Source organism: Pelmatolapia mariae, linkage group LG5 (genome assembly GCF_036321145.2).
Source record: "Pelmatolapia mariae isolate MD_Pm_ZW linkage group LG5, Pm_UMD_F_2, whole genome shotgun sequence".
NCBI lineage: Eukaryota > Metazoa > Chordata > Actinopteri > Cichliformes > Cichlidae > Pelmatolapia > Pelmatolapia mariae.
Genome location: NC_086231.1, coordinates 31,095,912 through 31,110,117, shown reverse-complemented (window position 1 = coordinate 31,110,117; position 14,206 = coordinate 31,095,912). Strand labels below are relative to the sequence as shown.

The following is a 14,206-nucleotide window of genomic DNA, read 5'->3' as shown; positions in this document are numbered from 1 at the left end:
TATTGATCTAAACAACATCAGGGGTTGCGGTGATGTTATTAAGGCAGAGATAACTTCTGTGTAATTCCACTCCAACAATATATTAGCCTTTTATTGGTCTAAATAACTTTGCCTTTTAGACAGTAATGCACCAGTAAGTCACAGCAGCTCTTCATGTCGGCAGGATCTTAATAAAGCATTTCCTCTGGACATCCTGCTGCAGAGAGAGTGAAAAACGACAGGTTAAAAGGCATGCTGGGAAGTTTCCATGCCATCACTGTAAATTATCTCTTTTGAATACATAAATAAAACTAGAAGCGAGCTGTGAACAGGAAGGGGTGGGGGTGGGACGGATTGGTGAAAGTTAATACAAATATCTTCCAGCACTCTCTGTTTCACACATGGAGGTGCTATAAGGAAAAACATAGGATGTTCCAAAAGAAGCCAAACTGGAATACGTGCAACGTCATGTAGGCAGTAGCCGATCAGTGTTGTGTGCATGTTTCTTTTTTTTCTTTCTTTTTTTTTAAAAGAATGCTTCTATGTAATTTTTAAGGACAAGTGTAATTTAGATTTATCTACATTTGTGTTTTCATTTGAAATTTTGAGAGAAAATAAATACATAACATTACAATTGCGGTCATTATTGTAGTAACAGTAAAAAAATACAGTCTAACTCAGTCATTCTGCTTAACAGAATAGATTTAGATACAATTAATTTATAAAACAAATGCACGGGTTGATTAAAAAAAACAGAGTAGGGTTTTTTGTAGCTGCTACAGGTTTGGAAAACTGTTTATTTCTTTATGTATTTTTGAATAGTTATTGACGCGTTGTCCATGGTGCATTGTGTGTATGCAAACTTATTTAATGGACAGTTGCAATAATTTTTTCCTTTCAAGGGCAGCATGCTGTATATCTAATATTTATATGAAATAACGAAGCCATTTATCTAGAAGTGTATTTTCCAGGGGTTGGGGGTAGGGCTTCATAATTTGCAGCTATTTAAAGCCTTGGTTTTGGTAATGAATTATTTTGTCATCTCGGCTGTGATGAGATTCATCTTTAATAACTGTAACAATTATTTTATTAAAAAGAGAAGCCATGCATTATGGCTATCTCGCCAAGGTCTCAAGCTGGAAGGAATTCTCATTAAGAGCATTATATTACCCCGGTGTGCTTTCAGTTGGATGTCCCGCTGAAATTACATTAGGTGTCAACAATGTTTGTGTTAGAAGTAAGCAGTCATATTTACAGAGGCTAGCTTTTTTCATTTGCTGCCTGACACTGGGAGATGTATTAAAAAAGATACTAATGCTCCATATCTGATTAAGTCACGTACAGTGAAACTCCTTTAAAGTGTTGACTTTTAATATAAAGCAAGCACTGTTCTGTCATCAGCAAAGACATAAATCTTTATTCAGAACTTTTGATTGCTTGAGCTTTTTTATTTATTAATTTTTTTGTGATTTATTTAGCTGGCACACACGACTGTAATCACCCCTCATTCCCTCCATTTATAGCTCCCAAACTATAAGCATCAGGTTGTTTGTGTCATGATTGATTTATCAGTGATTTTCATCTACATCCTGTGTTCCTTCTGATGGTTAGCGTGGTGTGCAACATTGTATTTTGTTAATGGTTCCAGGCCCAGGGTTGCTGCTAATGACATGGTTGTAATTGTTTGTCAGTGTGATAATGTGTGATTTCCTATTTCCATGTGAAGTTGGACATTTGATGAAGGAGGGATCTTGTCAGGAAGACAAAGTGCTGTCATTTGTCACTAGCTAAATGAGCTTCTCACCAGACATCCTCTCAGTTTTCAATGGCAATATCATATTCACGGATCCCCTTTTGGGCCATTGCCATGATTTCCACATTATCCAGTGCATGGTATTAAAGAAATGAATTAAGCTCGTTCTGGCTTCCTTCGACACATGAAGCACAGAAATCCAGATGAAGGCAGAGATGTATTAAAATCACCTGATTTTGATGCAAAGGTCAGACATTGTAAAACTGAGATTTGAACTAAATCAACTATGAGAAACATGGTTTCGCTCTCTTAGTTTGTGCTCTTTGCTGACATATAGAAATATGTTAACTGTATTTCCAGAAAGACAGAAGTGAAATTACCGAGTTTGGTAATCTTTTATTCTTAGTGTTTGCTAGCAGTCATCACTTCCTTAAATTTAACATTTTTAAATGGAGAAACGGTTTCATCATCTTCACAGGAAAGACTTTGTCAGTTCATGTCACTGTGTACGTTTTTTTCAGGGGCAAAATATGGAGTCAAGTTAAGTTGAATAAATATGATTTTTGATTTGGGAAAATGAAAGTTTGAGAGTTTGCTGTTGCTGCCGTGCTGAACATTATTTTACCGAAATTTGGATCATTTCTTATAGTTGCCAATTGATTAAAATTAGCTGCGAGTGATGCATGAACTGGGTTTGGGTGGTGAAATGGGGCATGCCAGAAAAAGTTGGGGTCAGTAGTTATCTTAGAACATGACAACTTTCATTGTTTGCCTGAACATCGTATATTTGTCCGTTTCATATCTCCTGTAACATTAGAAACTTATGGGGCACATGATTGCAGCACTTGAAGGTCTTTGAAGTAGCTGTTTCCTTAACACACTGCCTTTGTTTCTGATTAAACTTGTTCCATATTGTGGGGTTGGGGGCAGATTCTTCCTAGTTAACAATCTAATGAGCTAAACAAGACAAACAAAAGAGAGGTGCACCGAATAGGTCTCCTGAGGTCGGGGGAGCTGCCTCATGTCACAAATGCTCTTCTGTCTTCCTTTTCCACTCAATATCGATTCATGTCTTCAGTGGTTATGCGCTGTCCGCTGTAGCACACGGGTGGTGTAATCAGCTAAATGTAGCCTCTGCTTTCTTATTATTACCTGGGTGCTTAACACTGGTGGGTTTTTTTTCTCTTCAAGGACAAATGGTGTAGGAGAAGGCAGATCCCGTGTGAAGTCCCTGAGCTCTCGCCAAGCGGCAGATCTCTTTCAGCGCCAGCTGTTCTCTCAGATACACCAGGCCGTGCTGAAATTCTCTTAATATAATTCTAGGGGCTCAGGAGAATAGTGCAAAACAAGCGTGCCAACGAGGAGAACGTTGAATTTTTCATCAGCGGGCTTCAACTAGCTGAGTTAGTGGGCAGCGCTCTCATTCATGAGCAGATGTTCAGTGCAGTTACACTCTGCAGTTAATGTGAACTTACTGGCCTCTCTGCCATTGGCTGCAAGGACGTTGGCAGCAATCTGGCATCTGAGAATTGCTCCCAGTAAAAGGCGCAGTCCTGGAAAGCATTGCCCCGGCCTTTTTTAGCCACTTCCCAGCCCAGGAGCTGGATTGTGGACAGGGGAAGGCACTGACAGCTCATCCGTCTTCAGTCCGACAGTGATGAAACACTCGCCACTGTTTGCCGGGGGAATAGCACTGAAATTCCTGCAGATAATTTTCACATTTTACGTTCACTTCTAATGACTGGATAGATGTGAACCAACGCCACTCAGCAGGTGAAATATATTTCAGGTGTGTCTGAAAAAGAAGTACTTAAAGATACCTGCCTCAGTTGTTACGGTGAAAGAGTACATACAGATGTATTATTCCAGTACCCCTAAAAGAGGAAACTCAGAGAAGAGGCACCTGTAAGGGGGAACAGTTTGGCTCTGGTACGTCTGTAGCTGTAACCAGCTGGTGCTGTGGTCAGCCTGGTGGGCTGTATCCTCTCCCAGCCTGGTGCTTCAGACATCTGCATGCCCAGGCTGCCTAGCTTGAATTTGATGTGGTCGTACAGATCTGTAATAGTTTCATCCAACTAGGCAAAAGGCTGTTTGACTGGTGTGTGTGTATGCGACATCAAATTTAGTAGGTGGCATGCCAATCATCTCGAGCTTGTGTGAAAGTCATCACAGTAAAGTTGTGCATATGGGACTTAAACAGTGCAAATGACAAGCTCTTGTTTCTCTGCACGTCTCATTTTCACTTTCTAATTGGTCGTTTTCAGGTTGGCTTTACGAGAGCAAAACTAATTAGTGTTTCTAAATTCAGCAGAAAAAAAGGCAGTTGGGTTGATTGTTCTGGTTTCCTCTCCTGTGTCAGGCGCTCAACAAGAAAATAAGACTAATCATTTTCAAATTGCTCGTATTTTTAAACCCCAGAGCTGAATGTCATTCCTGGTCTCTTGGCATTTTGTTTGGCAAGATCAGAGAACAGTGGTTGCCCTCTCGCCTGTGTGCTGTCTTTGTGATTCGTGGGAAGTTTGGACTTGGGGCCAGTGGAAAAAAACAATGTGTTGTGTTTTAGGTGGGGTTGTTTCTGCTTTGATTGGGAATGTCCTGCTGACAGGAGCAGCCTCGCAAGTTTACAGTAGCTGTGACATTGCCGTTACCTTTATTCAAAGTCCTCCAGCTGCATCGAGCCCTCAGGAAGCCCAGCGCAGGCCCACATGGGCGGCTGACGGCCCACAGAGAGGAGAATGAGCCCTGTTTGAGTTGGCAGACGCTCCCCTCTTGGGGAACTTTTGCTGCCTCTGCAGAAAGGCCAGCGGCGGCAGCTCTGGTGGGGCGGCGGTAATTCTTGGGGCAGGATGGGCTTTTTCCACCTCTCCTCCCATTCAGGAAACACATTTCGCCGTCTCTTCCCTGCATGTTTGCAAACGGAGGGAAAGAGTTAAGGCGAAGGGGCATGGGGCAGTAGAGCTGAATGACAGAGCATGGCTGTAAGAGGCTGAGTGCTAATGTGTGGCAATTTGAAAAGGGTGAACAAGCTATTTCAGAAAGCACGAGTGTTGTGAGAAGTCAGTGCAGTGGAGCTTTATTTATACTGAACAAAAACATTTACATTTTAGTGTTCTGTAAAACATGCCCTATTTTTATTTTTCCACCGCCACTGCGGGGATTCATTCTTCAGAAGGCAGTAATTAAAACGCGGTTGATCTTAGGTTAGGGAGGAGGAGTGCTTAAATGCAATTAGAGCAATGTTCAAATTAATTTGGACTCAGTTACAGTTGTTGGAATTTGTCATTATTTGTTTAATCAAGGGAGTTCTTGTTTGAGAGACTAAATCTGGATCCACTGATATGTAAACGGGCCACTGGGAAGCCTGTTCAAACCTATTATCTGCCTGACATGAATATTAATTTGAAAGTGACCTTTTTTGTGACCTTTCAGTTTTGAACTCACACTTAACTGAGAGGTGCATGTGGTTGCGTGTTGTGACAGCATGGTTATTATTGAATAAGCTGATTGTGGAAAAATAAGTATGTTCTTGCTTTTGTCACCTTCACGTTTGAAATAATTTCCACTGTTTCTCTTTTTTTTTCCATTCTGCCACCCCCACCCCTTAACTTTCCTTTACTACCTCCTCTCTTCTTCTCTCCTCCCCTTCTGCTGACTGCTTGCCGATCCAGCCAGGACACTCCAGTGGTGACATCCTGTGGAGCCATAGATTAAAGTAAGTACCTCACAGAAACATCAGTAGACACCAGCATTTGGTTAAGAAACACGACTCGTGCACCAGCTTTTGGTGCATTCTTCCTAATGTCTTCTCAAAGAAGGGCATTATATGGTAATAGTTGTGAGTTTGAATGCCACAGGATGATAAGAAAGGTTTTGCATAGTAACCGATTTCCTCTTTTCCTGATGCAGTTGCATGTTGACATGAGTTTGAATGCTTAAATGCGTGCAAGGGGCCAGGTCAGTGAGTCGTGCTGGTGTTCAGAGTTAACTGTGAACCTGAAAAGTAAAGAAAATTGCAGATAGTGTGCTGGCTCATGTCTGCATCCCCAGACTATCCTAGAAGTCATTACTCCTTGTGTGGTGTATAAACACGTCAAAAACAAACAATGACCCTGGGCAGACTCCACACTGCAAAACAATTTCAAAGCCTGCAGTGTAGTGTAAACACAAAACATGGCTAACCTTCACGCAGGGAAGACTTCACCTTAAACCCGGTGTTTGTTTTATAGTCCCTGTCGACCTTGGTCAGATATAGTTTACATCTCTTTGGTTCTTTTCAGGTCGATGTAGCTCGGGTTCTGTGCTGACATTTACGGTTGAAGCTTTTCAGTAAACAACATGTGGCTCGGAAACAGACTATTAATGGAGATCTTATTAGTCAGGTGTTCACATTAAAAAAAGATAGAGATGAACTTTGTTCACAGTGGTGATTGTGACATGACTGATATTCAGTGTTGTTGTAAACCAAGTGTAAATACTGCCTCGCAGGGTGTAGATTTCCCGTACAGACACTCTATGTATCGAGCAATGAATATTCATTTTCTCCTCTCGTAGACTCTTCTGCCTCTGTGAGCTCTTTCACACTGAGCCGGGGGTGACTGTAAGGCGAGGTGAACCCATATTTTTAATAAAGCCCAGCTGCTGAATGATCAAATAGAGTCTCTAATTAAGGCCTGAGTGTACACCCATGTAAAATTCTCTCTGGAATGCTAACAACCTGTGATATTTCCAGAGGAATTTGCTGTGAAGGTCTCAGAGAAGGGAAGGGATTCAAGTGTTTGGGGTTCAGAGGGAGGAGGGGCAGTGTTCGTGTGGCAAGGCAACATGTTGTTCACATCCGTGTCAGATTGAGGCTAATGAAGGCCAGGCTGATCCTTGGATGCAAGCCTTAAGTAAATGATCCCTCTTTGAATATATTAGCGCTCCGTAGCAGCGTTGTGCCTCCCTGCCGTGCCGGCACTGCTACGTGTTGTCTCGTGGTCTGACGAGGCCAGTCGAAATGGCAGTCACGGTGTTCGATCACGCCGTGTACCGTTGAGCGTGATTTCAGTTTGTTTTACAGCAGTGATGTTACATTGACTTGGTGGTGAGGAAGTACTCTGGCTGATCATTTCCAGGTTAGTGTGTCTGCAAAACAGTTTGATAGTAAATGGAAAGTATGAGTGTTGTGTCATTTGGCAATGTAAATGAGCCATCTCAAATTTTTCCCCACCCTCTTAAGAGGGATTGCATTTACATAGCAGGCAAGGGTTTGATACTCAAGCAGATGGTTCGTGTAGACAAAAACTGAATTTACTGTTATTTTTAGTGTAGTTTTGAATTTAGTCATTTCTATTCATTTTTGTCTGTTTTGATTAATTTATTTGAAAACAATCGGAAAAAAAACACAGTTTTAAAGTTAGTGAACAAACATTGCTATCAGAACTTTTTCCACTGCAATTTATGGTCACAGCAGCACTTAACATGGAAATGAATCCTAAGCTAGTAATTATAAAGCACTTTGGATTATTAATTGGAAAGACAAGGACATAGAAATGAAACAATTGTGAATGCACCCCTTCTAAGCTGCTGTAGCATCTCATTAATAAATACCTTTCTGGTTCTTTAGTGCTGTGCCCGCCTTGCTGATTGAAACAATGTCATTTGATTTTCGCTGATAAAGCATCTGTGCTTCATAGATGGATGGATTGGATGGATCCAATTAGCCATAGTCATCGCTCATGTATTTAAGCTGACAGTGGAAGTCTTGCGTAGAATATCCTTGATTTTGGTAGTTTTGTGAGGCGCTCATGCAGAGTACTTTGAAAACCCATAAAGAGCGGACTGTGAAGAATGCTCCCTTGATGCAGCTTTGATTTACAGCAAATTTTTTTCAATTAGACGTGGGAGGGAAGTAATTGATTTTCAGTAGGTAGTGTACAATGATTGGAAATTCTTAAAGGATGAGAAAGTGACCAAGATCCATAACTTTTTTCCTTTCACTGTGTATTATATACAATCAACGCTGCAATTACTTGGGGCTTTTACTTAACATTTTATACAGGTTTTATTAGTAGGTAATGCATCTTTTTATACAGAGCACTCACATTCTACAACCTACGCATTTACAGCAGGTTATGAGGATTGATGGCTTGTAGTAGCAGCTGCACAGGTGCACCTAGTGTCTCATAAGGCATTCTGACCTTCTGCACAGCACATACCATGCTGGCCTGTTTGTAAACGCCAGCCCTGTTTGTAAACACGAACAGAGAGATGAGAAGCAGATTTGCCCCGGTCGCGCTCGGCTCACAAGACAGGCACAACACAACGTGACAAGCAACAGATGTGTCACACAGGCTGAAATCAAAACAGCCGTCCAGCATGGAGTTGTGCACACCATCAGACATGGATGCTGTGATGAGGCGGGGAGGCAGCGAGCACTGCTGGCAGATGAGACAAGGCAGCGCCTCTGCTGCTCCCAGCTTCCTGTCTAGAAGAGGACAGGCCTGTTTGTAGGCTGCTTTGACACTCCTAGTCACTTTGTCATCTGGGGTGCTCGCTGCAGCTCTGATCACATGTACACATTGCATTCAAAGAGCGTCATATCAGCCGTGTGACAGGTAGGCTCCCAATGAGACAACAGCCAAAGGGGATGTCCTTTTCAATACACTGTGTGAGCACAAACGCACAGTGCGCCAAGGCAAAATAACATCATATGACATCATTCGAAATGCTCTTATGCTGTCTTCTCTGTTTGGAAAGATGGTGCGGGTTTGGTTCTGCCCTGCCTAATAACAGAAAGGCCTTTATGGAGACGCATGTCCACTCCGTGCAAACCGACAGTTTGACAGCAGCAGTAAAAGTGCAGCTTCACACAGGCAGCACAATAATGATATTCTCAGGAGCTTAATCTGCCTTTTGCCACTGCCCCGTAAGCAAACAACGCGGCTTCACTTTGAGCCATGGGAAGAGAAACAGGAATCCATCATCAGAACAAGTGAATGAATGAAGGTGCGGCAACAGCTGCTTGACTGAGCACATACAACAGACTGTCACCCCACATCTGTTTACCACTTCGACAGCCACATGAGTGTTTATATCCATGAGTGTAATTGAGCTATTTTCCCGAGGGCAGCTGTAACCCACACTAAGTTATAGCCCAACTTTCCATTAAAGCGTGGGGGGAAGTTTTACTGATAGCAATCACGCTCAGCAACACTGCTATGTAAATACGGCTTATCAGCTTTGCCAATTTGGTTAAGTGGCATGTACGTGGGTGATTCATACATCTAGCTCTGTGGCTGTGACACTGGCCACATACTGTAGACATTTAATAAACATTGGTAACTTGCATTATTAACAAGTATATATGCAGCAAGAACATAATAATGAAAATGATGGCATGTCAAACCAATATTGCGCGGAAAAGATGCAAATAAACTAAAAAAATATTCAGGCTGCGATGTGGTCAAACTTAACTGTCTGCATGCAGCATGTACAGTATATGGAAATTGAAATGGGAATATCTAGATCTAAAACGTGCCATTTAAATATTCAAATGTTAACACCAAACAATATAATGCATTATGGCTTTTAGTATTTGCATACAACTCTGTTTGCTGCTGTAAGCTGGGGGTAATACAAGGAAGAGAGAGGGAGAAAGATAGTGAGGGAGAAACACTGAGCGGATATGGAGCACACAAACAAAGCCTTTGTGTGCCAGTAATAGGAAAATGACATTTGATTACTGTGTGAATTTTTATGGTAGCTTAATTTAACAGTTAATGGTTATTTTGTATATCTTTAAGTCCTTACTGTTTTAGGGAAACTACAACTTCCATCACACACTGAACCTTTGCTAATTTGTAAATGGCTATGTCTTGATGCATGCTCAGTCATCCAGGTAAGTAAATCCCAAAAGGTTGATTTTGTTCATCTGGACGTAACGTTTTCAGTGGGAGAAACGTTTCGTCACTCACATTCAGTGGTGCTAGTTTCAGGTACTGTTTATAAGTTTGGGGAAACCTGCAGTCAGCTGAGACTGAAAAAGTCACTTGGACGAGTGACGAAACATTTCTCCCACCGAAAACGTTACGTTCAAATGAACAGAATCAACCTTTTGGGATGTAGACGGATATTTTTAAAACATGTAACATGTAAATCAGACGTTAGCTGAAACTACCATTTATTTTTGTTTGGTGGAGGTCATGTTGATACATGTTTTTTCTATACTTTCCATTTTTGTAAAATGTATTCCTAGTTGCAGCGTCTCATTTTCAAGTGAAGTTCATTCAAGATGTTCAGAATTTGGCCATTATTGAAAAGCTATTGCACCTGGTAAGGTTGGGGAAAATGTTAAAATTATCTGTACTATCTTGGTTTGCAAGTTAATCATTTCCCAAATTGAATTCACATAGGGGCAGGCCACTAAGCGAGGTCAACCACTCACCGACAGCCAATATATTTGTCCAGTCGCCTTGCCCAAACACACTACTACTTCTGTAAAAGTAGAAACCTTTAGCTCTGAAGAACTGTGTCAGATTTATAGATTTCCTTGTTCTTAATCATTCATTTACAGTTACAAATAAACTGCTGTTTTTGTTACTGAAGAAAATGCTTGTTTAAGGAAGTGAATGTATTTATTTATTGTAGCACCTGTGACTTGCAAGGTGGCAGGATCAGATATCACATAGCTACAGACAAATGAAGTAGTCGTTTGACCACAGGAACAGTGGCTTAGTTTCACAAAAATACATTTCAAATATAAAAAACATCATCCACAGATAAAAAACAAGGTCAGTGTACAGTGTTGATAACAAGGTCGTACGAAGTCTGAAATTCAACTTGCTTATAGCTGTAGATACCCTGATAATGAGGTTGTTGACTGTTAACTGATGCTTTACCATGAGGACACTTCTTCACTCTGCACCACTGTCTGCTCAGCTGTGATGCGCCTCTGCTGCATGTGCCGTTGACAGTACTGCAAAGATGTGAACGGCAGAGTCACTGCTGCCCTGCAGGACAGACTATAGGACCACAACATTTATAAATACCCCCCCAAATCTTTTTCTGCTTTTTGTTCTTGTAATAAAATTTTGTTATTTAAGTTTCAAATCTGTGCATATCAAACAACAGATTTGCAAATATGCAGCACACTGGTTTGGAAGAAAAGGGCTGTGAGGAATAGATTTCACTTGAGATAATTTTAGATATGTTATTAACATATTTCTCTTATATTAGAAATATACAGCACATAGATACATAGGGATGGTGAAAAGAAGACAGCAGGATAGGAGTCGACCGTGGTCACTGTCTGACAGGGTTAAACTTAGTGAAGGATTGCCAGTCCAAACTGTGACATCTGTAGCCACCATCAACATGTACTGTAATTAAGTGGAATCTGTGAGCTTTAATTCTATTTGCTGTCCAATAACAGCTCCCTGTAATGAATAATTTAAGGAATAAGGGAGGCTGTTACTTGACGCCTTTTCACTTTGCGTTTAAATTTAGCTGGTGTCATTGTCCGGCAGTGTGATTAATAGTTTATCAGTCTCGACTATACATCTCCATGAAATATCTCTTTCCATCTGTCATTGAACTGCACATGGAAATTGGTTAGATTTTTAATCAGGCATAGCTTAGGCCAGTTGAAAAAGGAAAATTACCAAAGGAACCTGCTCTCACAATGCACTCACATGCAGGTAAGACACTGGATGTCGTTTGTGGAATAAGTCTTTCTGCCTCTGTGGCTCTGCTCACCGTTCATTTCCCTTTTTTTTGTCTTTTTCGTATGATAATTACATTGAGACCTCATACAGGCTAGAGTGTGCAGCCTAAATGTGGTTTTAAATAAGCCTGAGGTGTGTAACAGTGAAAGTGAGTTGTGAAAGAGGCGCCTGCCACAAGGGGGTTGACCAGTGAGCCAGAGATTGGCTTCCCTGTCAAATAAAGATTAGGTCTTTATTTCACAGTCTAATCCCTGCAAATCTCTTATGGAAGAACTTGGATGGTGCAGCGCTTCTAATGGCACAGAGACTTCACTGTCTGCATTTCTTCTTTATCTCTGAATGTACACAAGTGGATACAGCAACCTCTGGTCCCGGGTTAGTCAGTCTATTTAATCTGGATTACAACTCATATTAAGTTGACCAAGGTTACCTTAGTTCCTACTAACAAGCTGCATTGCATTGAAGCTGCTCGTGGCATTTTACATTCTGCTGCTACGCTGTAGCCAAGTTGGGGCTGTATTGCGACTTTTCTAGTTATTGAATATCTCCATTTTTCCCCTCTCAACTATGCAGAACATTCTTTTTATTAAATTATTAATGTGAATTTTGAATTATTGAAGGAAGATAATTTCTGATCAGATTAATATTAACTCCCTGTGAAATATTAATGACTAATGTTAAAAACGATGAACTTACAGAACCATTAATATAATCATAAACAGACATAGTAGTGGTGACACAGAGTCAAATGTGCCAGGGCCGCTCCAGCCTCTTTTAATGCAGCTTCCCTTGAGGTCGGTGAATGTGAAATATTGCAGGAGTCTACTTTGTACTCAGAAGCTTGGCTAATGTCATTGGCCAGCCCTGCCCCCGGGGCTGGCGGCGGTGTCACGGGGGGAAGTTCACCAGCATTTGTCTCCAGGTTACCTTTGTGACCTTGTCCACAGCTGACCTGAACTATGGCCAGGGGAAAAGTCACAAAGATGTTTTGTTGTTAACATTAAGCTGGTCCCCTTATCACCTCCACTGATTGGCAGCGCTCCACTGACAGCTCTAGTTATTCTGCTCCACCCCCAACTTTTGCTCCGAAGCCTGGTGGCTAAATACGACCGACCATTCTTTATCTGTTTTTCACAAGGAGTGGCACAAAGTGAATTTCATCATGCAAGCCTTGAGCAGGTTAAATCTAGTCTTTTGTCAGTTTTGATTAAAACTCTCTTTAGATTAATGATATTCAGCAAAGATTTGATCTATCATTTGCCATTCTTTGGGTTTGTTATTACGATCGTCCCATTGTATTTATAAAATATGGAAATCAGACAAAAATAAACCATTATTCTAACATAATGGTAAGCACCTCGAAAATATGGTTACATTAATTATGTTTTAAATGCTAATGCCAGTGAAGAACATAATAACGAAGACATGAAAGACTCCCTATTCAAAATCTGATAGCCAGGGAGAAGCAAATTATTTCAAATATTTGATATTTAAATTATTTTCAAATGAACTGAGACATGAGTAGAGGCGAGTAGTTTCCCCTGGTGATCCTTCAGGGTCCTTTGTTTCCGTGGTGTGTCTCCAGCTCATTAATGTTCTAAGCATGTGAGGGAACCAGACCATACCCCATAACCCATAGCCGGATGACACCTCAGGCCCAACACACATGCAGTGCATGCGCATACATTCACACACATGCACACACGTACACAAAAATCCCTCAGCTGTTTAAAGTCCACTGGCTCTTTCAGGAAGTGATGGCCGCCGTGCTGTCCTGATTAAAATGACAATAGTCTAATTAACTCGACCCCAGTGTCAGTGCACTAAACGGCTGATGGCCCGCCAGTTCCTGTTTGAAAACCCTTTGTCTCCTCATCATCCAAAAATATGACTTTTTTTTTTTTTTTTTACAGCAAAATGCCTCAACCCCATTTGACGGGATTTGCTAATGGCAATTATTTCTCATGAGCTAATTAAATCTAGGCAAAGTTTTCCATTCTTTTTTTTTCCTGCTACAGAAATCCGTCTGTACAATCCTCCTGGGATTTTTCATTCACGGTATAATATCACAAGCACCTTCAAGCAATGCTAGTCATTTAGATTATATACAGTTCTAAAGAGGTGTTTTGGTGTTCAGACTGATTATATTTGCTTCTTTTTTTTTTACCACTTTTAATCGAATCGTTTATTGATCCAACATCGTGATCCTTCCAGAGCCAACCCAAAGCCCCTGCTGGTCAACAGGTCAAACCGCCTGATAAAAAGGAGCCAAAGATGACACATTCAAGCAAATCGGCCAAAATCTTTTAACCTCCTTAACTAACAGTTTTTGAAAATGAGACTTTAATCCAGCCCCCATTAATCTTTTGCATTGTTTGATGGACTCGTCTAAAGTGCAGAGGAAAGAAAAAAGAACAACAACATTAAAAAAAAACTTTAATGACTGAAGAAGAAACTGCTTTTTGTTCTATTATCCTTCTGTTGGTGATTAAGGTCTGTAGGGAGATAATTACGCTTTAGTCTGGAGTTAATGAAACGAAAACTTCTCTTTTCTTGTGGAAAGGAAGGGCAGATCTTTTGTACTGCTATCTGCAGACATCTCCCACCCTTGACAGGGCACACAGAGAATTGGTTTTGTTTTAAGGTTGCAAGCCCCCTCCGCTGCCTGTCAGTCCACGGATGATATGAGGGATCTGTGAATGAAGCCAGAGTCAATGAGGTCTGCCTCCGCTGCACTAGTGAAGCTTTCTGTTCTTCCTGTAAACATAAA

General features: G+C 41.1%; 1 protein-coding gene across 4 annotated transcripts in view; it reads left to right on the top strand.

Annotated features, from left to right (window-relative positions):
• Nucleotides 1-14,206, top strand: part of foxp1b (forkhead box P1b) — a 145,422-nt gene that overhangs the window by 26,830 nt on the left and 104,386 nt on the right. For all 4 annotated transcript variants that reach the window (XM_063474760.1, XM_063474759.1, XM_063474757.1 and 1 more), the window contains exon 4: nt 5,401-5,444. The gene's annotated coding sequence lies outside the window, so the exon portion shown is untranslated. The remainder of the gene's footprint in view (nt 1-5,400; nt 5,445-14,206) is intronic.